Source organism: Dreissena polymorpha, chromosome 3 (genome assembly GCF_020536995.1).
Source record: "Dreissena polymorpha isolate Duluth1 chromosome 3, UMN_Dpol_1.0, whole genome shotgun sequence".
Classification (NCBI taxonomy): Eukaryota; Metazoa; Mollusca; class Bivalvia; order Myida; family Dreissenidae; genus Dreissena; species Dreissena polymorpha.
In genome coordinates this window covers 30,838,238-30,862,088 of record NC_068357.1, presented here as the reverse complement: position 1 = coordinate 30,862,088, position 23,851 = coordinate 30,838,238, and positions in this window count along the sequence as shown.

The following is a 23,851-nucleotide window of genomic DNA, read 5'->3' as shown; positions in this document are numbered from 1 at the left end:
TGGGAGCCAGGACAATGATTCTCGTGTCAGACAACCGGGATAGGTGTTCCGTTCCGATGAAGACGAGGGATTGTATGGCGAGTATGCGGCCGAAGGTTCCAATGAAGACGGCAGCCAGAACCGGGGGTTCAACAAGCAACGCCACGTTAGGTGCCACGAGGGCACGGGTGGCGGCGGTCCACGTGGGCATCGGAACCAACATGCCTACGAAAGGGGATCCGGCCCTAATGCTTACCAAGGGAGCGCCGGTAACTGGCGAAACAACGGGTACCGTAGTGGGTACCAAAATTCAAATGTCCGCCCCGAGGGATCGAAGCGAGGCAGGTGTGGTTCAAATTGGGGCGAGTATCCCGGGATGGCGAGGCGGGACATATCGTGCTTGTTTGGTGATTTGGAACATTTCCGGTGTGATTGTCGTATGGGCGTCGGGTCCGTTGCCAACAAGGAGTCGATACCGCTGTCAGTGACTATGGCGGCTGAGCAGCAGGGTAAACCGGAAGGAGGCCGCGTCAGCCAGTTGGGTTCAGCTGCGCAGTTTCGTTTGAAGGTTCAGGTTGGTGACGTAATGGTTGATGCAGTGGTTGATTCTGCAGCGGAGGTCAGCCTCATCTCAGATCGGGTCTATAAGGCCATGAAGCAGCCACTTCCCAAGGGGCGTGATGTCAAGCTGTTGATGACAGGAAAGGACGCCTCAATGCAGGGTTTTGTCGTAGGCCCAGTTAAGTTAAAGATTGGTAACTGCTGGTATCACGAGCATTTGTATGTAGCCCGACAGATGTCGATATGCTACTTGGTTTCGACATTTTGATGACTCCGGGCAGGGCCATCATCAATATGGCAGAGGCTTCTATTATTTTTGATGGGCAGGTTTTGAGCCTCGAGGGGGGAAGCCTACAGCCTACCGACCACGTGCATTGCGCAGTTCTGTTTGCGTTGCCGACAGCTTCAGAAGTCGTCCGGGATCCACAGATGGTCACCGATGAGAGCACTGAGCGGGACCATGGGGGTTCTAGTTATGTCGGTACGTTTCGCGTGCAGCGGGTGGCGGTCCAGTCTGGAGATAGGGCCACCCCGACCACCGGACATGCAGATCCGGCTAGCGTCACCGCGGAAAACAGCCGGGAGAAAGCGTCCAGTTGTGGTGTCACTGCGGCAGACCGTCGGAAAAGGGCTTCCGGTTATGGCGTAACATCGGAAGACCGCTGGAACAGTGCGTGCGGTTACCGAGTCTCCACTAGTAACATCAAGCTGCCGACCGTTCAAGAAGTTGTCCGTCACATTGGGGTGTGCACCGACGAGAGCACTGAAGGAGGCAACGATGAGACTGTAGGCGTCGATGATGCGGTTCCGTTGGCGCTACCAACAGTTCACGAAGTTGTCCGTCACATTGGGGTGTGACCCGACATAAGCACTGAAGGAGGCAACGGTGAGACTGGCGGCGTCGGCGGCAGAGAAGACGAGTTCACTGAAGTCATCGATGATGCGGTTCCGTTGCAGCTACCAACAGTTTGCGAAGTTGTCCGTCACATTTGGATGTGCACCGACATGAGCACTGTAAGGGGCAACGGTAAGTCTGGCGGCGTCGGCGGCAGAGAAGACGAGTTCACCGAAGGCATCGATGATGCGGTTCCGTTGAAGCTATCTACAGTTTGCGAAGTTGTCCGTCACATTGGGGTGTGCACCGACATGAGCACTGTAAGGGGCAACGGTGAGACTGGCGGCGTCGGTGACGGTGAAGCTACAGCGGAGGGAGAAAACAGTTGCAAGCCGTATCGAGTCCAGCAGGGATCTTCCAGATTTGTTTATTATATTTTTATTTTTTGTTATGCTTGGCTTCGCCATCGGTGTTGCGGAGTATTCACGTTCCCATTTCCTTTCAGTATGGACACTAGCTTAGAGATGGATGAGATTCTGCTTCTAAATGATGTGGATGGGTTGGGCCCTCGATCTTACCTAAGTTGGGCGGCACAGATGGACGACGAAGACAGGGCGGAACAGGAGGTTGTCGAGATGGACACTAGCGGGATCGTCCCGATCGCAGCCCTAGAAGAGTCGTCTAGCTACGGGGACTCTGTCGGCATAGTCCTTACAGAGTTGCCCAAGAGACCTGCCGGCATAGTCCCGCAGGAGGTGTCCAGTGTGGGCAACGCAGCCCTAGAAGAGTCGTCTAGCTACGGGAACTCTGTCGGCATAGTCCTTACAGAGTTGCCAAAGAGACCTGCCGGCATAGTCCCGCAGGAGGTGTCCAGTGTGGGAAACGCAGCCCTAGAAGAGTCGTCTAGCTACGGGAATTCTGTCGGCATAGTCCATACAGAGTTGCCCAAGAGACCTGCCGGCATAGTCCCGCAGGAGTTGTCCAGTTTTCGGAGGACGTCAGAAGAATCGTCTAGCTACGGGAACTCTGTCGGCATAGTCATTACAGAGTTGCCCAAGAGACCTGCCGGCATAGTCCCGCAGGAGTTGTCCAGTTTTCGGAACACGTCAGAAGAATCGTCTAGCTACGGGAACTCTGTCGGCATAGTCCTTACAGAGTTGCCCAAGAGACCTGCCAGCATAGTCCCGCAGGAGTTGTCCAGTTTTCGGAACACGTCAGAAGAATCGTCTAGCTACGGGAACTTTGTCGGTATAGTCCTTACAGAGTTGCCCTAGATACCTGCCGGCATAGTCCCGCAGGAGTTGTCCAGTTTTCGGAACACGTCCGAAGAATCGTCTAGCTACGGGAACCCTGTCGGCATAGTCATTACAGAGTTGCCCAAGAGACCTGTCGGCATAGTCCCACAGGAGTTGTCCAGTTTTCGGAACACGTCAGAAGAATCGTCTAGCGACGGGAACCCTGTCGGCACAGTCCTTACAGGCTTGCCCAAGAGACCTGTCGGCATAGACCCACGGGGACCTTTCAGGCGTGGCTCTGAAGGGTGGCGACCCTCAAGTTCTCGCCGTTGGAAGCGGTCCCAGCGGTGGAAATTAGGTAAGTGTGTAAGCGAGCGTGGGGGCCTGAAGTAATTATCTATTTAAAGGGTGGGGTGGGTACCTTTAATAGTTCTCTGTTTTTCTTGTTTTATTTTAGTTGTGTTTCGCTCCATTTAGTGTCAGTGAAGTGTAAACTTGTTATGTGTCAAACAATTATGTTGATTAATCAGGCGCGTGGCCATTTATTCCATTAGCCCTTTATTGGCCTCGCCCACCAGTCCATTATTTCTTTTGTCTTTTGGTTCTTTTTATTTTTGTACGGTCTCCTGTGAGTAGAACTCACTGTTAGGTTCTTTTCCTTTTTCTTGTTTAATATACCTTTTCTATTTTTTCAATAATTCAGATATTTTTTTTGTAATGTAAAATTTGGCTGGTAGGATGTAGGTGCACGTTGGCCACTGTAAGGCGGTGGTTGTAGACCTGACACTGATACCTCGGCTTCCCCTCTATGTGTACATCATTCGTGTTCTCTTATCATTTGTTCTTGTCTGATTGTTTAGTATATCTGTTTATTCATGTTTCCCTGATTGGGAGTGGATGTGCTGAAGTTGGTATTGCCACCCGGAAATAAATAGAGAATAAATAAAGATTATTATAATTTTGTTATACGATATTAAAAAATACATTATTTATATATTAACATTTTTAATATTTCTATTTTCGTGCCTGGACTGATGGTGTGTTTTCACCGTAGTGTAACACGCATCAGGTCGTAAATAGGTAAGCGTAGCCTCGCTAAATACTGGCGGGTAGTTGGCGGCAGGGCGAGAGATTCAGGCAGTAATAAGTTGCATCTAGTGTAATCTAACGGTGAGCTCTTTCAGCCCACTATTATTGGTAGTTCTCTGAAGATCCGGACTTGTGAGCATGTCATTGCCGTGGGAAACTGTTGCATACCACTCCCTGTGGTGTTATTATTATTTAAATATTAATAATAATTTATGTTGTTATTTACAGCCACCGCCATGGCGATTGACATAACGGGGCGTAACCCTGCATACTCCAGTTTCCAGTACATTAGGTCAGTGTTTCTTTTCTGTAGCGTGTTTTTGCTGTTTATCCATGCATTTATAATGGCCAATTTCATTGCTGTAGCTGTTTGCAGCTGAAGGCTGTCCATGGCTAAAGCTTTGTGGAGTTACTGGCTGGGCGAGCCCATTAATCTCTCGGCATGAGACTGTGACCGGCAATATAAAGCAATACTTAAATGTTAGCATTCTATTTACATTTTATTTCAGACCAGGGATCACTGACATTTTATGGAGGGTATTACACTTTAATTGGGGTATGCATGCATATTAAAATATTCTTTGTGGTCGTACGAAAACCGGCCAATGGGTTAAATTAGTTGTGGTCTATTTAGGGTTGAGGCCCCCATTCTGCGCACGTTGTGGCGTGCCTGTAGTTTTGAAACAATTAGGTTGTCCCGACTTTGGGAAGTCTGGGCACTGCCATAGTTCCGCTAAGTCGCTGCGTCTAGGCGTACATCGCATGGCAAAGGCGCCCTCCTTGCTTACGAAAGGGGCATTGGGGTCCGAGAGATAGTCAATATACTTCCTTGGGGTGCATGGGACGGCTTTGGCGCAGTGGCTTTAGAGTACGTTGCATGGCGAAGGCGCCCTCCTTGCTTACGAAAGGGGCATTGGGGTCCGAGAGATAGTCAATATACTTCCTCGGGTGCGACGGGACGTCTGTGGCGGACTGACTATGACATTCGGTGGGACGATTCCTTTGTGAGTATGGGGTCGTCCCAAAAAGAGAAAAGTGAGGGGAGTGTAGTGCCAGTGCCACGCCCCCTGCAGAGTGGTACCCGGCTTGCGTCGTTCATGTGACGGGACCATGCTGCTTGATGTGGAGCCAATGGGATGGACGCAGATGCCTGATGGGATGACCATGCTCTCTTGCTAACGTGTCCGCGGACGTGTGCAGACGTGTTACCTGAGGTGAGTATTTCCAGGAGCCTAGGTGTGTGCCGGTATGTATTAGCCTGTGGATGTGAGCCTGTGTATGTGTATTAGCCTGTGGCGTAAGTATTAGCCTGTGACTTAGTGTCTTGCCCGGGAGGTTTAGCCTGTGCGTGGGGTAGGTATTCCCAGGAGGATCGGTGGTGTGCAGCCGACGACGATAGCGGACGAGCGTTTCCCTCGAAGAGTGTACTGCCGAGGACGACCGTGCCATCCTGACAAGGTTTACAGTCGATGCTCATGTGAGTGTGTATTAGTCAAGTGTCGTTTTTAGTAGTTGCTGAAATTGCAGGCAAAACCCACTGAAGAGCTAACCGAAATAAACACCACAATCGTATTGTTCTGTAGCTGAAACATTTTAACAAACAAACAACAACAAAAACTTATTTTTTGTTAAGTTCTATAGACATAATATTGTTTCTTCTCTGCTTTATATACACCATTTCTGTTTTGAATTAATGTAACAAATTTGAAAAATTTGCAAATCGTCAGTTTGATCACACGTCCTAATAAACCAAATGTTGGTATGGCCGACATCCGACAAATTATTAGGTGTTACATCGCCAGTTGGCATGATGGATTCCGGAAGGCATATCACATCCTAGCCTAAAGTATCAAATGAGATATTTATCCATTTATGAATGTTAATAAATCACCGTTCAACAATTTAGACTAAGCAGGTAAAGACAAGCGTAATTACAGTTGTTGAACGGTGAAATGTTAACATGATGCAGACGCCTATGCATATGTGTATGTTTGCAGCATTCATAGTATGTTAACAACTCACCGTTCAACAATATTAACTACGCATGTGAAGACACGCGTAATTACATGTGTTTAACGGTGAAATGTAAATATTATGCAGACGCCTATGCTTTAATTAAGGCTGTTACTAATGCATAATAATAGTGAATGCTTGCAGCATTCATAGTGCGTTCGAAAACAAATTCTCGATTTGTAAACGACAAAAGAAAATTTTATAAGCTTCAATATATTGAACAGGAAGTTCAAAATAAGACGCTACGCCGTTGTATCAAAATCGATATTCTGATTGGCTTAACAGCACTGTCTATTGATATCTATGGACAGTGGTTAATTATACCCATGTGTGACGCAGGTTTAAATTGCTCAACAACTTCAAGAATTATTGTATTAATATTCCACACTTATAGCGGTTTATACGGACGCATTTCGCAAACTAGGAAGTATTTGTATAGCCAATGCCTATACAAATACAAATAAGTATACGCCTTATAAGCTCTCAAAAAAAGTTTAAGATTACACGCTTTACCTCTAAATAGCATAGAAGTAAATATGCTTAAAATGAGCATACATTTATTAATCTGTCTATTTCAAAATCGCTTCAATCTTTCCGAAAATAAATAAATGTCAACTCATTTCCTATCGAACAAAATACAGTCAAGTTACCATTACCGAATCAGTAGCGTTATTAAGTTGTTCTGGTGTAAAGCAAGACATGTTTTGAGACTTCTTTTACACCAGTTTGATTAAATATTACCTTTGCTTACTGATTCAGCTCATAGCCTTTTTTTAAACACAGGCAAAATGTATTTGTTATACATTTTTTTCGCCGCATAATTCATTCATTAACGGATCAGTTGTAGCCATAACGGATCACGTGACTGAAACCACTCAGGGGGCATCTAACACGCTATTTGTACGGTCGAAACATGAAATGTGTTGTTTACAATGACCATGTTACATTGGCAGTTATAAATGATATTCATTTTTTTGTTATTAATTGTTTTCTAATTGTGATCTTGTAACCCCACGTTATGCATAGTTTTCTGGTGTGAATTATTTGTAGAAAATCCTAAAAAGATCGAAAAGATATGGGCATCTTATTAACCATGTAAATTGTTGAATCATATCTAATCATCGATATTGAAAATCGAACATAAATAAAACATTAAGATTGAGATCATGTATCGTAAGAATCAACAAGATTGGCATATAATTTAATATAATATATTATCAATACGCATACTATCACGCTTGATCCGTTATTGCCCTAAGTCTTCATTTACTTTAAGTTGTTGCTAAATCTTAAACACGAATCAAAACTGAAATGGACTTTTGCAGGCAGAAAGATTACTAAATTGCCTTTAATTTAATGCGTAAACTTCTTACTTCCCAACAGATTTATAGCATGTGGCCGCCAACAATGTTCAACCTCGATTTGCAAACAAGACGGATGTCAACAAAGTCGTATATACATGTCAATAAAACATACCGAAATGTTTGACAAAGAGTAGCTCCAATTACGACTCATTCAATGCGTTTTAAAGAACAGGCATTGAAGATGATGTGTGCAAAATATCACTTAAAATTGTCAACTATTTATCGCGATACGCAGTCTTGAACATCAAAGTGATCCGCTATGGGTAGTGATCCGATATTGGTAACTTGACTGTACCAAACAAAAAAGTTATAAATACGACCGATCGAGTTTATATTGTCCTCATACTAGTAAGCTTAAGTCTGTACAAATTGTGTATATAAAAAGTGTATGATTATTTACACTTATAGATTTAATCGAAACGCTTTAATGATTCATACTTACCGTCCGTTAATAATAAACTGCCTTTTTACGCAAATCAAATTATTGATAAACAAATTATGGGTGTATTGTTGACAAATTGACAGCATATTCCTGCTATTCAGAGAAATAAATGATTCTGACGATTCCAACTCTACTTTGATATTTAATATAGCAAATAACAACACTAAAAATATTATGAGAGAGAGAATATCTGTTTATATCCACTACTTTATAATGTCCCACCAAATATAAGTTTAAGATGTTTAAGATCACATCCTTGAATCGGACAATGTAAGCATGTGTGGTTTAAACCGGTAAGATAACTAGCCGAACGTCATAATAACTAAATAATTAATCACCAACAATACGCCCGTATTTTAATATATATTACTTACGCATCCAGAAAATGAAAAGAGGAATGCAATGCGCGAATCGGATATTACAAATGTTAGTGCCTCAGTTACGTGCGTATTTAAAATCAATAACAGCGATTAGGGGATATGTTATTAGGCTATCTATATACTAAGATTGATTTCAAAGTAAAACATGTATATTGAAGGAGGTTTATGCGCTCTCACGCGTAAAATACCACCTGAAGGTGGTTAACATTAAGACCAAGCTATTTCAGAATCATTTAATGTATGTTGTAATAAAAAATTGTTAAATTCATTTTAGTTATATTCAACGCATAAATTTTTATATCGCCATCAACAAGTAGTTTAAAGGACAATTTTATATCCCACATGGCTTCTTGTGAATTATTCTTGGTGGGTTTAAACTAAACCCAATTACCATGGCGTGCAATTATAAAACATCGAATGTTCTTTTATTTGTTTCGATTTGATTATTAAACATATGGTCATATGTGTTGTAATTTACATGCTGACGTGTTTATTTCACAATGTATACGTATTTGTGTACATGTATATGTGAAGAAATTTGCTTGTGTGCCTTGTCGTTTGTTGCAGTGTATGAAAGTTGTTCAATAGCCTAAAATAAAAAACATTGTGGTGAAGAAAAAAATGATTTCTTTTATAAACTAACAGACTTTGACCTCAACTAGGAAGTAGTAATAATAAATACGTTATACCCGCCTTGGATAGAGAAGTCAAAACGTAAATAGTTGAAGTGTATTCATTGTCGCCAACTGTCAAGTGTGTAAATGAAATACGCTTTTAAAAAATTATAATTACACCTTCCTTTTACGATTTTATAGGTAACACACATATTGGATGGCAAGTAGGTTATGAAATAAACTGTCGTTCATAAGATCTGATTTTGAATAAAGTGTTATTTTCCGATTGTTTCTTATTATGAATTTAATGCATAGTTTTGCAATTTTTTGCTTACCATTTTAGTCCGTTGAAGACTAATGCTAATTTTGAACAAAACGAATGTAGTTTAATATTTGTTTCTACTGAAACATTCATGAAGTAACATTATTTATCACATTCGTTGCTATTTGGTTGACATATTCATGACATTTTCTTTAAACTCAATGTATATACCTAATCATTATCTATAATTGTATTGTGTTACATTTTTAAATATTGCTTTCTGGAGTAGCAGTATTTCACATGTTATTATGTAATCTAGACTGTGTTCCTATTTATTAAGACTGTCAGCTATAAGAACTATTGAATTAGGTGCGTATCTATACAGTGCAGTGCGTTCAATCGTGAATTTAAAACACTTCAAATGTTATCTTTACGTCGAGAATACAATTATTGGGATTAGTAAATATTTTAAAACATATATACTCACCAACACACAATTTATACGAATACAGGATTTGTTTTCCTTATCTGTATGCTCGAATTTTATCTCACGATTGGTTATAGACAAAACGTATGTGCACGAGTTGGGTAGCCTCGAGTGATAGTATACTGTTTTTGTTACAAGAAATTTGTGTTTCCGTGACAAATTAGACATCTTGATGAGCTAAGAAAACCCACAGGTGGTTAGCGTGTGACTGTGATATTAATCAGTGAAAAGATCATTCTGAATGATAAATAATCAAATTATCACGAAAAGTCAACTTTTCTGGAAAAAAGAAATTTCACTATCAAATATTTGATAGGGAAATATTTATTTAGAAAAGTTGATTTTTCATTATAATTTTATAATTTATCATTCAAAATGATGTTTTCGGTATACAATATCATATCCACACGCTAACCACCTGTGAGAAAAACCGGTCGTCTTATTTGTATTTAATACACATTTGTATTAAATCCATTCGACGTCTTTTCTTATCTATATTAAAGTAAAATTATGGATCGAATTAGATTATGAGCGTAAAGTGTGCTTAACACTTCAAGTGTTGCACAATTTGGTTTGAAAAAAGTATGATATTTATAGTGCATGGGGCCGTTTCTGGTACAATGCGTAACTTTACGGACGAAAATGTACGTACGTATAAAGTTACGTACGCTATTCTGAATGCGTAAGTGCGTTTCTATAAACCGAACTTAGCGTAAAACTTAGTTGCTATGTTTGAATAATCTCTAAACAGAGAGATTATAGAGAACATTTGAAGAAATTCATAAACTAGATTTAACTTGCTTTCTCTAACAAACTTTCGGTAGACTAAATATTTATACATTTATCCTTAAGAAGTACCTTATAGATAGCAAAGTTCTTTCCCTTGTTTGCGAAATTGCGATGAAAAAAGGGGTCAACTGTAAAAGTTAAAAATTAAGTGTGGCCATTCTTTGTTGTGCTGGATATTCTCTTTGTTAAAACAGAAGAGATGATTCTTACTGAAGCAAATCTTTTACGAAGGTTAGTCAGATATATTTCAAACTGGAATTGCTGGAGCAAACTGGAAAACAATGGATGGAAAATACTGAGAAGACAGGCATGTGTATTGTAGTTTACACATCTGAATTTACAGAAACATAATCAAGGAGTTTCCTGACAGGATTTCAATTTACTGGAAGGATATCTTTGATTATGTTTATTGCGTCACTGAATTACAAATGGAATGTCCTATAATGAGAAGAACATCAGCAATGGCCTCTGTAAAGAAGGTAGTATTTTTTAACATTTCATTATCTGATCAATGATAATGTACAGTAGTATAGTATGGTTTAAAAAGAATTAACAAACTCTGTAGCTTGTATTCACTTTTCGCACTTCTAGATAATTTTATTACAATCAACATCATGTTTTTACATGTTTATAGTTATACTTGTGTGCAAAATATTTAAAAAAACAACAACAAATTTTAACTCATAAATTCATTTAAAATGAGAATCTTTTTTCTGTGATAAATTAACATTGTCCATGAATGCTTCTATTTATTTGAGACAATAGGCATTTGCAATTATCATAAAGTATGCTTCTTCACATATATAATTATATTATATTTTTTGTTCAATATTTAAAAAAATGCATGGATTGGTAAAGAAACGCTGGGCCGTGAAAGCTTGTCAGAATTTTATATTTTTGTAGAGGTCACAGTGACATTGACCTAAAACCTAGTGACTCAAAATGGGTGTGGCGTTTAGGGTTTTAGCACATTGCCTACAGCGGACGGGCGGACGTTGGACAACTAGCTGGCTATGACAATAGCTCGGGTTTTCTCTCTCCGAAAACAGCCTCGCTAAAAATACAACTTTGAGCATCTTTCAACTGAAACTTACCAAAAACAAATCTCATTGGTTTAAAAGTCATAGTGTTTTGACAGTTTTTTGTATAAAATGACATATTTGGTACATTTCAATAAATGTTTTCAGTATATTTACTTAAACAGTGAAAACTTTTCAAATCTACTTTAAAATTAGCCATTATAAATATTCAGATAACTTAAGTTTTAGTTGTTACAATAACCATTGCGCAAAGTTTGCCAAGTGTGTGAGCTTTGACCTTTACTTCCAGTTAATAATTGCAGCGCTTAAACAACTGAAGCTTGATTGGTCATTGTTGGCCCCGTACTACTTAAAAGTACCCGGGGTACCCTTAAGTACACTTCAATGTACCCTGGGTACAGAATTGTATTCCTGCCTAAAATTTGATGTCATCAAACGCACTTCTGAATACGAAACAAAATCCTCTTGGAACAAAACCGAACTCAATATGCTTTTTTGAGTACGAGTTAAGATAATATCATCGCGGAGGCCATTTCACAGAATGTAGACGGAAACATTATTAATTTGAAAATAGAGCCAACAACAGCAGATTTAGCCTATGTATTCCTGAGTATGTTTCAGTATATTTTCTGTACCCAGGGTATATTGTAGCATACATAAGAGTACCCAGGGAACTTTCAAGTACTAGTCCGAAATTATAAATATATGTTATATGTTATAGCAAATTCAATTAAAAAGACATATTACTTCTACTTCTTCGGCGAACACAATTTAAGATAAAACAATGAAATAACAATTAATTTGAATTGCTACATTGTACAAATTGAAATTATAAATGTCTTATACCAGTGGAAATAGTTTCAATAACCGAACTTTCTTACATTCGCCAAATAAGCCCACTGCAAATGAGAAACTGAATGGTGCATATAAAAGTTTTACCGTTCACCCGTGTGTAACTGCGTATTGTGGTCGTTTTGAGGTGTTCAGTCACGTCTATATACATCTATTTTGTAAATTCAAATGTATATTCAATATAGTCAATATTTGCTCAACTCTACTACAAAAATGGTATCGTCATTAATGTAAACTTAGTACATAATTCCTAACTGTTGATTTTACGATACGGAAATGATACCTTCTAATAATATTTACATTTTCTGTGTAAATGTCTGTCTGTCTGTCTGTCTGTCTGTCTGTCTGTCTGTCTGTCTGTCTGTCTGTCTGTCTGTCTGTCTGTCTGTCTGTCTGTCTGTCTGTCTGTCTGTCTGTCCGTCCGTCCGTCCGTCCGTCCGTCCGTCCGTCCGTCCGTCCGTCCGTCCGTCCGTCCGTCCGTCCGTCCGTCCGTCCGTCCGTCCGTCTGTCCGTCCGTCCGTCCGTTCCCCCGTCCGTCCGTTCGTCTGTCTGTCTTATCTCTGATAATCGTGATGTGGAGTCAATGTACCTCGCCAGAACTTGCATTGTGTCGTGTGAATCTGCCAACTCGTCGTTCTATGTCGCAGTGTTGTATTCTTCTGTTGCTTAAACTCGCCAAGAAGCGGCGATAATTTTAAACCGTTCAATATTGTCGATGCCCATCGTACATTTAGCGAGGGCACGTCTCATGACAATCGTGCACTCTCGAATAAACATCTTCTGCCTGTCTTCACGTCCCGTAGAATTTAGCTTTCTGTTGGCATTCTAGGGCATAACTCGACTTAGGTGTGCATTGGGGGGGGGGGCTGGAAATCGCGAACGACATATGCTTATAAACTCGTGCAGAATCGTCTACACTCGATCATTCTCGAAGTCAGTTATTATATCTGCGATTGATATATTAACATATATTGACTGAGCTCGTCTAAATGTTCGTGTCAATGTTGAAGAGAACTCGAGCAAATGTCGTCCTTAAACGACCAGCTCGTCCACTTTAAGGCAAGTGAAAACTCGCCCAAAGTCGTACAGAACATGAAGCTAACATTCGAAACAGTCTAACATGGTTTTACGGAATGGTTATGGCCAGTTGGTTTGGTTAGGTTTGCCCGTTTGGGACTGTTTTGAAATGTCAGTGGAATTGTAAGATATATTTAATGTGGTAAGCCTGGAATGGTCAAAGCAATTTGATGACTATGATGATGATGATGTTGATGATGATGTTGATGATGATGATGATGATGATGATGATGATGATGATGATGATGATGATGATGATGATGATGATTTGATATCCCCTATCCATTTGTGTTCAAATATTGATTTAAATACACTCGGTCATATGCAGTCGGCGTTCTTATTGATCTACTTTAGTCAACAGTCTAGGCAAACTCCGTAGGGTAAGGCTACTTAAGAAATGATTGGCATTATTAAACTGTATGTCAATAAATCAACAGTGATATATTTGCGAAAGTTCTTAACGTTTGAGTAGTTAATTAAAACCTAAAATGTATTGCACTTGTATTGCCACTTGTTGAAGAAATACGATATTCGGTGACTCTTTACCGGGATGTTCTAGATTGTATTTATCGGTACTGGCAATTTCTTTTATTTGATCTATTTAAATTAAAACAAATATATCGAGGGAGGATTTTGTTTGAATTTGTTTGACACGTACTCGTCGTAAGCAGTACATATCTTAAGAACTTTAGCGTGTCATTCATTAATTAAAATAAAAAACAAATATATCAAGGGAGGATTTTGTTTGAATTTGTTTGACAAGTACTCGTCGTAAGCAGTACATATCTTAGGAACTTTAGCTAAAATTAATTGAATTAATATTAGCACAGACTACTGTATAATTGTCATTCATTGACACAGCGGTATAATATAAATGCAACTATTTACAAAAAAGTAGATTATACAATACTTATACATAATTCTTACAGAAAAAGTATACTTTTACCCATGTTTACAATGAATCAATTCTATCACTCAGCAAACGTCACATTCGTTGAGTTCAACTTGGCGTTAAAAACGAAAGTTGAATGAATTGTCAAAAGGAAAATCGAACTAATCATAACAACAATCGATTCGAACATGTACAATTTCCTCTTTTAGCAAAACTCCAATCCACAATCGTACACAATAGATCCTGAAAAATCAACGCAGGATTTCCGTTACAGTATCTTTCCATGCCCTACCAAGTTCTTAATATAGATAAAGGTTTAAATTAACTAAAACGATGTTGCGCTCGTAGATTTCGTAGTCTACGTTCGGTTCTCCGAAATATCGGTGCATACGCCGCCATATTTACGCTAAATTACTGAGTTACGTTAGCCTTTGAGCACACGTAACTTTACTTGCAAAAATACGGTAAACGAAACTTTACGAAGTTTATAGAAACGCTACAAACTGAACGTTTTGCACTTACACATGATTTTTGAACGTACGTAGTTTTAAGAAACGGTCCCCTGAGGTTATCAGTTGCTAGGGGCTATTTCGATACATCTGTTACAAAATCACGCATGACTTACTCGCAATTCAATATACACGTCTGTTTTAATATCAACCAAAGATCCCTTTGTTCCTTTGGATTTATTATCAACCAATATACATTAGCAAAGTCCTATCCCTGGCATGTGCATAATCTTGATTTCGTTTGTGTTATGATTGTTTCATAAGCGATTCAATTGCAATGATAATGCTGATTTCAGTCGCATTTAATACTGCCAAGTTGGTGGACGAATGAACATCAAATAGTGACTTCTCATTACACTATTTGGATTCTCGTAAAATAACAACTTTCGAACCATTTGATATTAGGTTCAAACAGGGATTTAATTCGAAGTCACAAAAACATTGCTTGCGAAAGTTCATGTCTTTGACGAATGCTGAATACGCGCATGTCATCAAGGTTAACACACATGCTGTTGTTTACTGACTCAGAGAAGTTCCGTGAAAATGTTTTATTATGAAGCGCTCGTCGGTAAATTGTGCAGATATTTTCAGAATTTCTTAGTTCCTTAGACGTGAAGCAGTTGTGTTGTTTTCTTTGAATTTTTTTTATGGCAGCTCGAATGTGAATTAAGTTCGTGTTAAGTTTGTACTTTATGCTGGATAAATACACGCTTAGGCATCGGAATTGAGTTCTGTGTTGCTGCAGTATAATCAGTGGACACATAGATCGAGTTACACATATGAGGATGGTGATACTTGAGTAAGGCGTTTTCCGTGGTATTGGAACTGGTGGACTAATCATGAGAAGGTGACGGAATATAATTTACAGCGAGAAATCGTGTTTGAAGGACTTACACCCATGCCTTTGGATTAATAAGTAATTGGATGTTCAGTTATTAAATATAAAACACCTAAACAGTAGAATAAAAGACGCTACGGACCGAACAGTTGTGTCTTTCATGCAGAAAGGAATTGTGTTAAACTTAACGTTATGAGCTTAAAACAATGTGTGCACAACGATACTGATTTTAAAGTATTGTTCTTGTTTATTTAGATATAGCATAGTGTTTGAAAATGGGGATAACAATGGCGATTTTGATGAAATATATGGTTTTACATCTTTCAGAGTGCGTATTCTTTTCGCATCGGGCTTTTGCCAAATGCCAAACTACGTCAAACGACCCGAATCGGAAAGAAGCTGTAGCGGGATTTTTTTGAGTTGTGAATACGGAATCTGCATTAAAGAGACAGGCGTCAAACGCTGCGAATGTGACCTTGGAGCTACCGGTCCGCTATGCGAGCACAGATGTTGTCGGGACTGTGGTGCGCATGGCTCATGTCGCATCATTCCGAAAGACGGATGTGATTGTGAACGGAATTACAAGGGCAAAAATTGTGAAACCCGTATAGAGGTGCCAGACATTTTCTGTAACTGCGTTCACGGCTCATGTAATGAAGCGGGCACCTGCAAATGTTACGAAGGTTGGACGGGCGCAACGTGCGAAATCTCTTGTACAGATAACTGCGGTCAAGGTAACACATGTGTTAAAGTATTTGGTAAAGTAATGTGCATGCAAACCGGCTTAGAGACCACGAGTCAGAGGTCGATCACGATTATCCCGCGCCTTGACGCCTGCAACTCAAGCTACGTCCTTCGACCGGTTAAAGAACGGTCATGCATGGGCATGTATAATTGTGTATATGGGACTTGCTTCACCCAGGCAAACTGATAGTTTGTCAGTGCGATATCGGTGTAGCGCCCGGTCAGCTGTGTGAGCACAAATGTTGCAAGGACTGTGGCGCCCACGGAAGGTGCTATTATAACGTGACGCAAAAAGAGGAGCGGTGCAAATGTGACGCGAACTATACAGGTTCACTGTGTGAGATATACAATCCGCCAGGTACGATGCGGGCTTTATTGCGCAATTCATTTCAAAAGGCATTTATAATGCTCAATTTGCAAATTGTTAAATGCCCCGACTCAAATATATTGGAAACTACACCTGCTGAAAAATACATTCAAATGTCCAAGCTCAAAAATGCAAAACTGATGACCCTTTTGCAGATTACTCAAAACTTTTCCGACTACAAATTATAAAACATCTGTGTATCTGCAAAAGCCATAAAAAGTCCCAGCTTTAAAATATGAAAAATATCATATTTGTAGTAATAATAAAATATAATTTGTGAAAAAGGGTAAAAACCGTCTCGACTGCAGCATATAATAACATGTACCAACGGCAAAATAGTCTAACATGTCCAAGGTAACAAGGTTACAAAAAAATATTAAACAATATAATATCAGCCAAAAAGCATGAATTGTCACAGCCGTAAAATTGTATAGACTATCCTAACTGTTAATAGTATAACAACTCCATGCGGTTACATGCGTAAAAATGACAATCTTTACATTGATTTAAATGTCTCCGCTGTAAAATATTATGAAATGTCCCAGTGCAAAAATATCGCAGGTGCATACGTATTATAGGGTCGCGTCAGACTTATTTATTTTAACGACGAAGTGTATAAAATATTAACAGTTTTATACTCAAATACATGCATACACATGTTTAGCAAATTACTATTACCGGTACTTTAACTACAACAGACATGAATAGAAACTTCAGTCCACTTATCAATTTCGTACAAATGGGTATGGCTGTTTCAAATTAGTTTTGCTCTTCAATATTGCGGTCCTTCTTTTAGTCCATTTTCTATGACATGAACATAACATTTAATCGAGTTCGTTTAAATAAAAGTGAGCTTCTTAATAACACATCGTCAATTTCATGCATTACATAAAATCATTTTGTAATAAGGTCGACAAACATAAAATAATCTGGTTTGAACATTAATATTGTTAAACATAATGATCCTGTTCACTTCGTTTTCGCAGTTGCCAAAGGCTACTTAAATTTATTGTTGATTTAGTAACGCATGACTTTCATGCAATTAACAATGTTCCCTTGTATCATAATCTACCTACTATATCTATTCGCATGAGATATAACATCTTACCGCCCAACCCACATTAAATTGGTCCCGTCCGTGTCTTGGGACGATGGCTAGCCCATTATCGTGACGTGACTACTACGATATTTTGTAGGTACGGGTTGTTTGAAAATTTAGTTAACTGTTGCGGTTAAGTGTTGCATAAAATACTGCAAAACCTATTCGTAAACACTATATATTTAAGTGTTGGAAATAATTATTTTTGAACAATATTTTTTCAGTACTTGATTTTAATAAGCTTTGTTGCGATAGAACATTTTATTTTATGCTTTCCGGTGGTTTATAGAGAAATATCAGTGAATTAAAACTGATAATTTCACTGTTTCAAACAGTGACAATTAACAGTGAAAATTGTCGAAAATTTTCACTGTTTCCTGTGAAATGACGTTATTTTTTTAACGAAATGATGTCATTATCCCAGCGAAATTTTATTTTCTATGATCACTTGTGAATTAAAATCGATAATCCACCAAATCCAACAAATATCCTCTATTTGATGTTTTCCTCTATAGGATGGTTCAAATGTTATCATAATCATAACGATACTCAAAATTGGCCGCCTTTGGGGGTGGGGGTAATGCTATGTCCGTCATGTTAAGCCGTTCTAAAACTTAAGAATAGAACCCCACACATGTATTTGCAAATTTGCGTTGTGTGTAAACAACATAACAGACATCAATATTTCAGTGCACATACAGTCAGTCAACCAGTTTAGAATAACCCGGCAAAAAAAGTTAATTCTTTTGACAACAATAATTTCTTTCGGGATTAAGTTCAATGTGAGAAGATGTAAAAATAAAGGGTAAACTGTATTGTGTATGATACAGGTTAGGCCAGACCGCATATGCAGTTTTTTTTGTCAAAAAGAGCCAATTGAAGTTTACCCTTCGGAAAATTATAAAAAAGCATTCGACTTACACAATTAGTATTTCAAAACATTGTCATGGCATTTGTTTTCAATCAACAATATGTTTATTTGAAAATAATAAGCCTTCTATATCCATAAGCACATTTCAAAACATAACTCATTCAATCAGTTCCGGTTCCCTTTTTGCTTTATTTATCCCCCCTGTAAGCATAATACAAAAACATTCTTGCTAAAACTTTGTTAATTTATTCCTTGACCTAATGTATACCATAGACACATATCATTTTGTTTGTATTTGGACATTATGGAAAATTAAATACAAATTAATCGGAACTGCTGATTATCCGGAACTGGTTCACAAACTGTAGATGGGCGTTTAAACAATCTTCTTTACATTTGGTATATTAAACTGCAATATGCAAAAACTTACTTATGCTTTTACAGGTGTGAACAATTAAAATGTGTATTTATTTCGTGTAAGCTAACAACGTATTAACTTTAATATTACACGAAAACAGTTTTCAAATAAGTGCGTCGTTTCGCGTTTCAAACGCTTTATTTTTTGTTTCAGTTTCAACTTATGCTTGTCAAACGTTCATGTGTGCACGAACACTTTGAATAATCCATGTCATTAACCCGCGGAAATTTGTATAATAATTGGGTTTTACAGTTTTGTGATTATTTGATCGTACAAACACCGATATTTATTAAGTAGCGGCCTAATTGTAGACAGTCATTCGATAATTCAGGAATTGTTTGTTTTGCACGTTACGTTAAACGTGCACTGGTTTCTTCTAATCGGACCGTCTAAAATTGTTATTAATGATACTTTAATCTGTTTGCCTGAAAAGCTTCCCATTTATATGAAAAGCAGACAATTAAAATATTTGCTCGATCGTAGTAATACAAATGCAGTAATGATAAATATTACATTACAAATGACGCGTATACCTAAAATCAGTCCTTCTTTCCATGTCTATGTGTCCACATGACTGTTTGTAAAACGTGTCGAGATATTTTTAGTCGATGGTCTGTATTTCACATTTATGGATGAATAAACAAATACTTGCGCTTTATCAAAATTGCCCACAAACTATCAACCGATAAATGTGATTTTATCAGTTACCTATTTTATACGCATGTTTTACCCTTCCCCTCATCAGAAGCAAAGTGAAAATGGCTTTTGCAACCAGCATAAAACCAGACCAGCCTGTGAGTAACTCGCAGTTTGTTCAGGTTTTATGCTGTTAGCTGCTCGTCAGTATCTAAAGGATGGAAATGAAGCCTTTAAAATTTGAATCTAGTAAGAAATGTCTTTAATTTAAATTTACCTTTCTAAGGGACAACAAATGCGTCAAAAAACGTATCTGAATGGTTAAGAATTAAATACGTATCTAAGTGGTAAAGGGTTAAATACGTATCTAAGTGGTAAAGGGTTAAATACGTATCTAAGTGGTAAAGGGTTAAATACGTATCTAAGTTGTAAAGGGTTAAATACGTATCTAAATTGTAAAGGGTTAAATACGTATCTAAGTGGTAAAGGGTTAAATACGTATCTAAGTGGTAAAGGGTTAAATACGTATCTAAGTGGTAAAGGGTTAAATCCGTATCTAAGTGGTAAAGGGTTAAATACGTATCTAAGTGGTAAAGGGTTAATTAAATAATACTCGTGGTAGGTGCTTATCACTCTCACATGAATGTTAAACCCTGGATAACCCATTGTTATTGCATTTGTTTAGTTTTGTATATTTCGGTGCTGGTATCATAATGTAATTAACAGTTTAATTGCTCTTAAAGGACACACTAAAAATGAAATGTTAATGTCTTAGACTAAACAAGATCTTGTGTAGATCTGTAAAATCTCGAATTTGTCTTATGCATTTCTGCTTTGTTATGGCACCGATTTTTGACAAATTTAAAAGTCTATTTCAAACCAGACAAGCTAATACTTTTTTTTCACTTTTTATTCCAAAAATGTCATTTTTATGAAAGACACGAAGCTTAACTTGATAAGTGTATGTGATCAAACCAACATTTATATTAGTATACATATTCTTATTTTGTAAACACCTTCAGCTTAACAATGGGAATATGTATTTAAATTTTGTTACTTCTATAACCTTGCCTGAGACTTTGTGAGGAAATGGTGTCCTGTATTCAAATAATACCAAAACATTGCTGTTGTTGTTGTTTTTTCAGTGAAGAACCCAGAAGTTGAGAAGGTTCATTGGTGGTTCTATCTGATTGTCATACTGATTCCAATCCTTTTGATGACGCTGCTAACGTCACTGTTTCTCATGTATCTATGGAAACGGCGCGTCATCGTTGTTCTGAAAGCTGTCAGGTTGTTTCAAGCGTATGAAGATGACGGTAATAAATGAAAAATAAAATAAATGATACGGCTTAAAAATGACTAAAATTAAACTCTGAAACTAATTTAAAAGATTACAGATACATTAAATTAAACATATCTTGTATCAAATATCTAGACCGTAAATGAATATAAAAAAAACGCTGTTACGATTTGAGAATATCAATCTCCTTATTTGGCCTTCAATTATTGTCTTTGACAGCTTATTTTATATATTTCTCTGACAGACGAACGGCAATGGGACGCTTGTATCTCGTACCGTTCCAATACCCCGGATGAAGATTATGTCATTCATGCGTTATTCCCGAAACTCACGCAAGAAATGGGTTTCAACGTGAACGTCCAGTATAAAGATTTTATTCCTGGCAATGGTAAGACATTGTTTCTGACAGTAAAATTAATGGTTCAAACAGCATTGTGCCATGTTTTGTCAATAACCGGGTCAAAAGATCGTTGTTTCTAATTATTCCACTTGGACTTCTTAAATCTGACATGTCAAGACACAAGTCTAAGAATGGAACTAGCCATATGAAACGAGCTAATTTTTAAGTTACTTGTTTCCTAAATAAATGATTGATTGCCTTTAAGATTTCTTTAACTGTTTATCCGAGTTACACCGGATCGTATCGAGATGGCATGTTAAGAAATTGAACGATTAAATATATTTGTACACTACATATCCCGGCAGCTACTAGTATCCAGATTTTTTATAACTGAACATTAATTTCATCGAAACCTGTACAAGCAAAGTATCATATAGTTCTCAGGTTCACATAAAACCATAATTTGAATAAAACTATCCAATGTTGGTTTCATTACAGTTTTATTATGGTTAACAGCTTCTACAGTGCAACGAATTATTTCGTCCTTAAATTAGTGTACAGGTTAATTATTGTTCCTCTGAGTGAAACGTTATTTGCATATGCGACCACCTTTGACCTATAAATTCTAGATCTATTTATAATTTCAATATGACCTGTCTCTTTAAATGCTTACTTTATATAATCAGTTGCGTCCCAAATACAAATATTAACGTCAATCTGTTAATGTAATATACCTGATTGGGACAAATATTCTGATGTCACTGCCTTTCTTGTTATTTACGATGTTACAGTGTTTCTCATTCACATTATGCTAACATATTTTTTTGCTGATTAATTTTAGAGAGTCATTTGGTCTAGCTTATACATATGGCTGTCCATTTATAAACAAAACATATTGATGCAAAGTATCGTAGGGGCGCCATTTAAAAGTTTATATTTCTACACAAGTTAACCAAAATGAGCTAGGCGGCATCATCGTCCTTTGAGTTTTTTTTAATGTTTCTCATTTACATTGGTTTCAAAACATAATTGAATTTGTAAAAATCATTAGGTTGTCATATTGTGAAAATATGCAGAATGTAGAAATTAACGATAACAAGAAAGAAAACTGTTATAGGCGCATTTTGACGTTAACGATTTCCTTTTCGAAAGATGCTAAGAGCAAATACAGTTAGATTTATACAGGAACGACGACCACTGATATACTGCATATTTGTTATTGTTGTCTATATTAAGGATATGTTGTTAACATCAAAGCGCTACATTCTTCTGAAGGGAGAAAGCAACAAAACGCAGCCAGTTGCAAACAACATCCAGGATTTCATATGAATAATGTTCTGCAATTATTTAAATACTAGCGCTCCTATTACATTCAGCGCTAGAAATTGAATATATATAAACAGAGTAATTAAAAAAATGTTAACGCGGCTGAAGAGTCTTGGAAATGCACACACAAACATCGATTTTGACCATCTGACCTAGAAACAATGACGTACAACTTTCACAAAATATATTTCGATCAAATCCATGTATTGAAAACGTTTTGAAAAGCTTAACAAAACACTGTACGTAGACGTTGTATATGCAATTTAGCAAAACATTCTTGAGTGCTGAATGAGCATAACTAGCGACGAAAGATTCTTGTCACGCGTCATTTTCCGTAAGGTGATGGCGCGTGAATGACAACAACTCATTCAAACTTTTTAATGTTTATTTAGCTCTTTTTTTGTTTCCGGTTTCACTTTTTAGGCCAGTTAGACTTGTTATACGTTTACCTAGCTTTCATACTGATGCGATTGGAACCAACCCGATTTGGAAAAACGTTTTATAAGGGTGTATTAAAGCTAATAAAATAATTTAAAAACAAACACACAACGAAATGAAAATCACAACAGAAAGTACTATTATTATTTATCATACCGCTGCATTGATATCTGCCTGATATATTTTTATACCAGGTCAACTGGAAGTTGTTAAATCAGTCAATGTTTGCAGGTAGTTCATAATTAGCACACCAAACATCTAAAACTATATTAATTCCCTTAAAAATTTCAGCGTCGTAGCGATTATTTTTCACTATTTCTTAGAAAATGGTGGACGTAGAGGTATGATAAACAAAAAAAAAATAGATGAATGCCTGATAGTTTTGTAATATACCAAGCAAGGCTTAGAATAAAATTTAGGCGAGGCTTGCCTCTTATTTTGTATATACGTTAACCATCATAATTTATTTCTAAATTGTAAAAAAGTTAATAATTATTCAAACTAGAGACGAATTTGAAATATTATTCTAAATAGACCGCCACGTTTAAGGGCGCTCAATAAAAGCCTACAAGTTAAAATATTTTAAGAAAATACGTCTTTAATTTCAATGATTTTGTCTTTTTAGTAGTAAACTGTTATTAATTTATCTTTTTAGAGACATGTCATAACATTACATTTTGTTAAGTCAGTTCAACTTATCGAGCCATCGGGCTAACGACATGAATCTTAACGCCATTGTAATAAATGTGTTTGATTCATTTTATATTGCCCAAACGTTAAAATGATTAGCTAGCGAATCTCTTATGCTGAATATATGTGCCACATGTATGTGCGGACTGCACAGGCTAATCTCGGACGACACTTTTCGCGCATGCGTTAAACCCCCTTTTCACATAGTCTATATTCGCGTTTTCATATAAGTTACATGCATTTCAAATATAAAATGTTATCAAAAGACTTAAAGTTAAAGATTCAACTTATAAAAAAATTAAGCGTCATTGCCGATCAGTTAACATTTTTTGTTAATATATGCATTAACACTACTGGCTGTTTA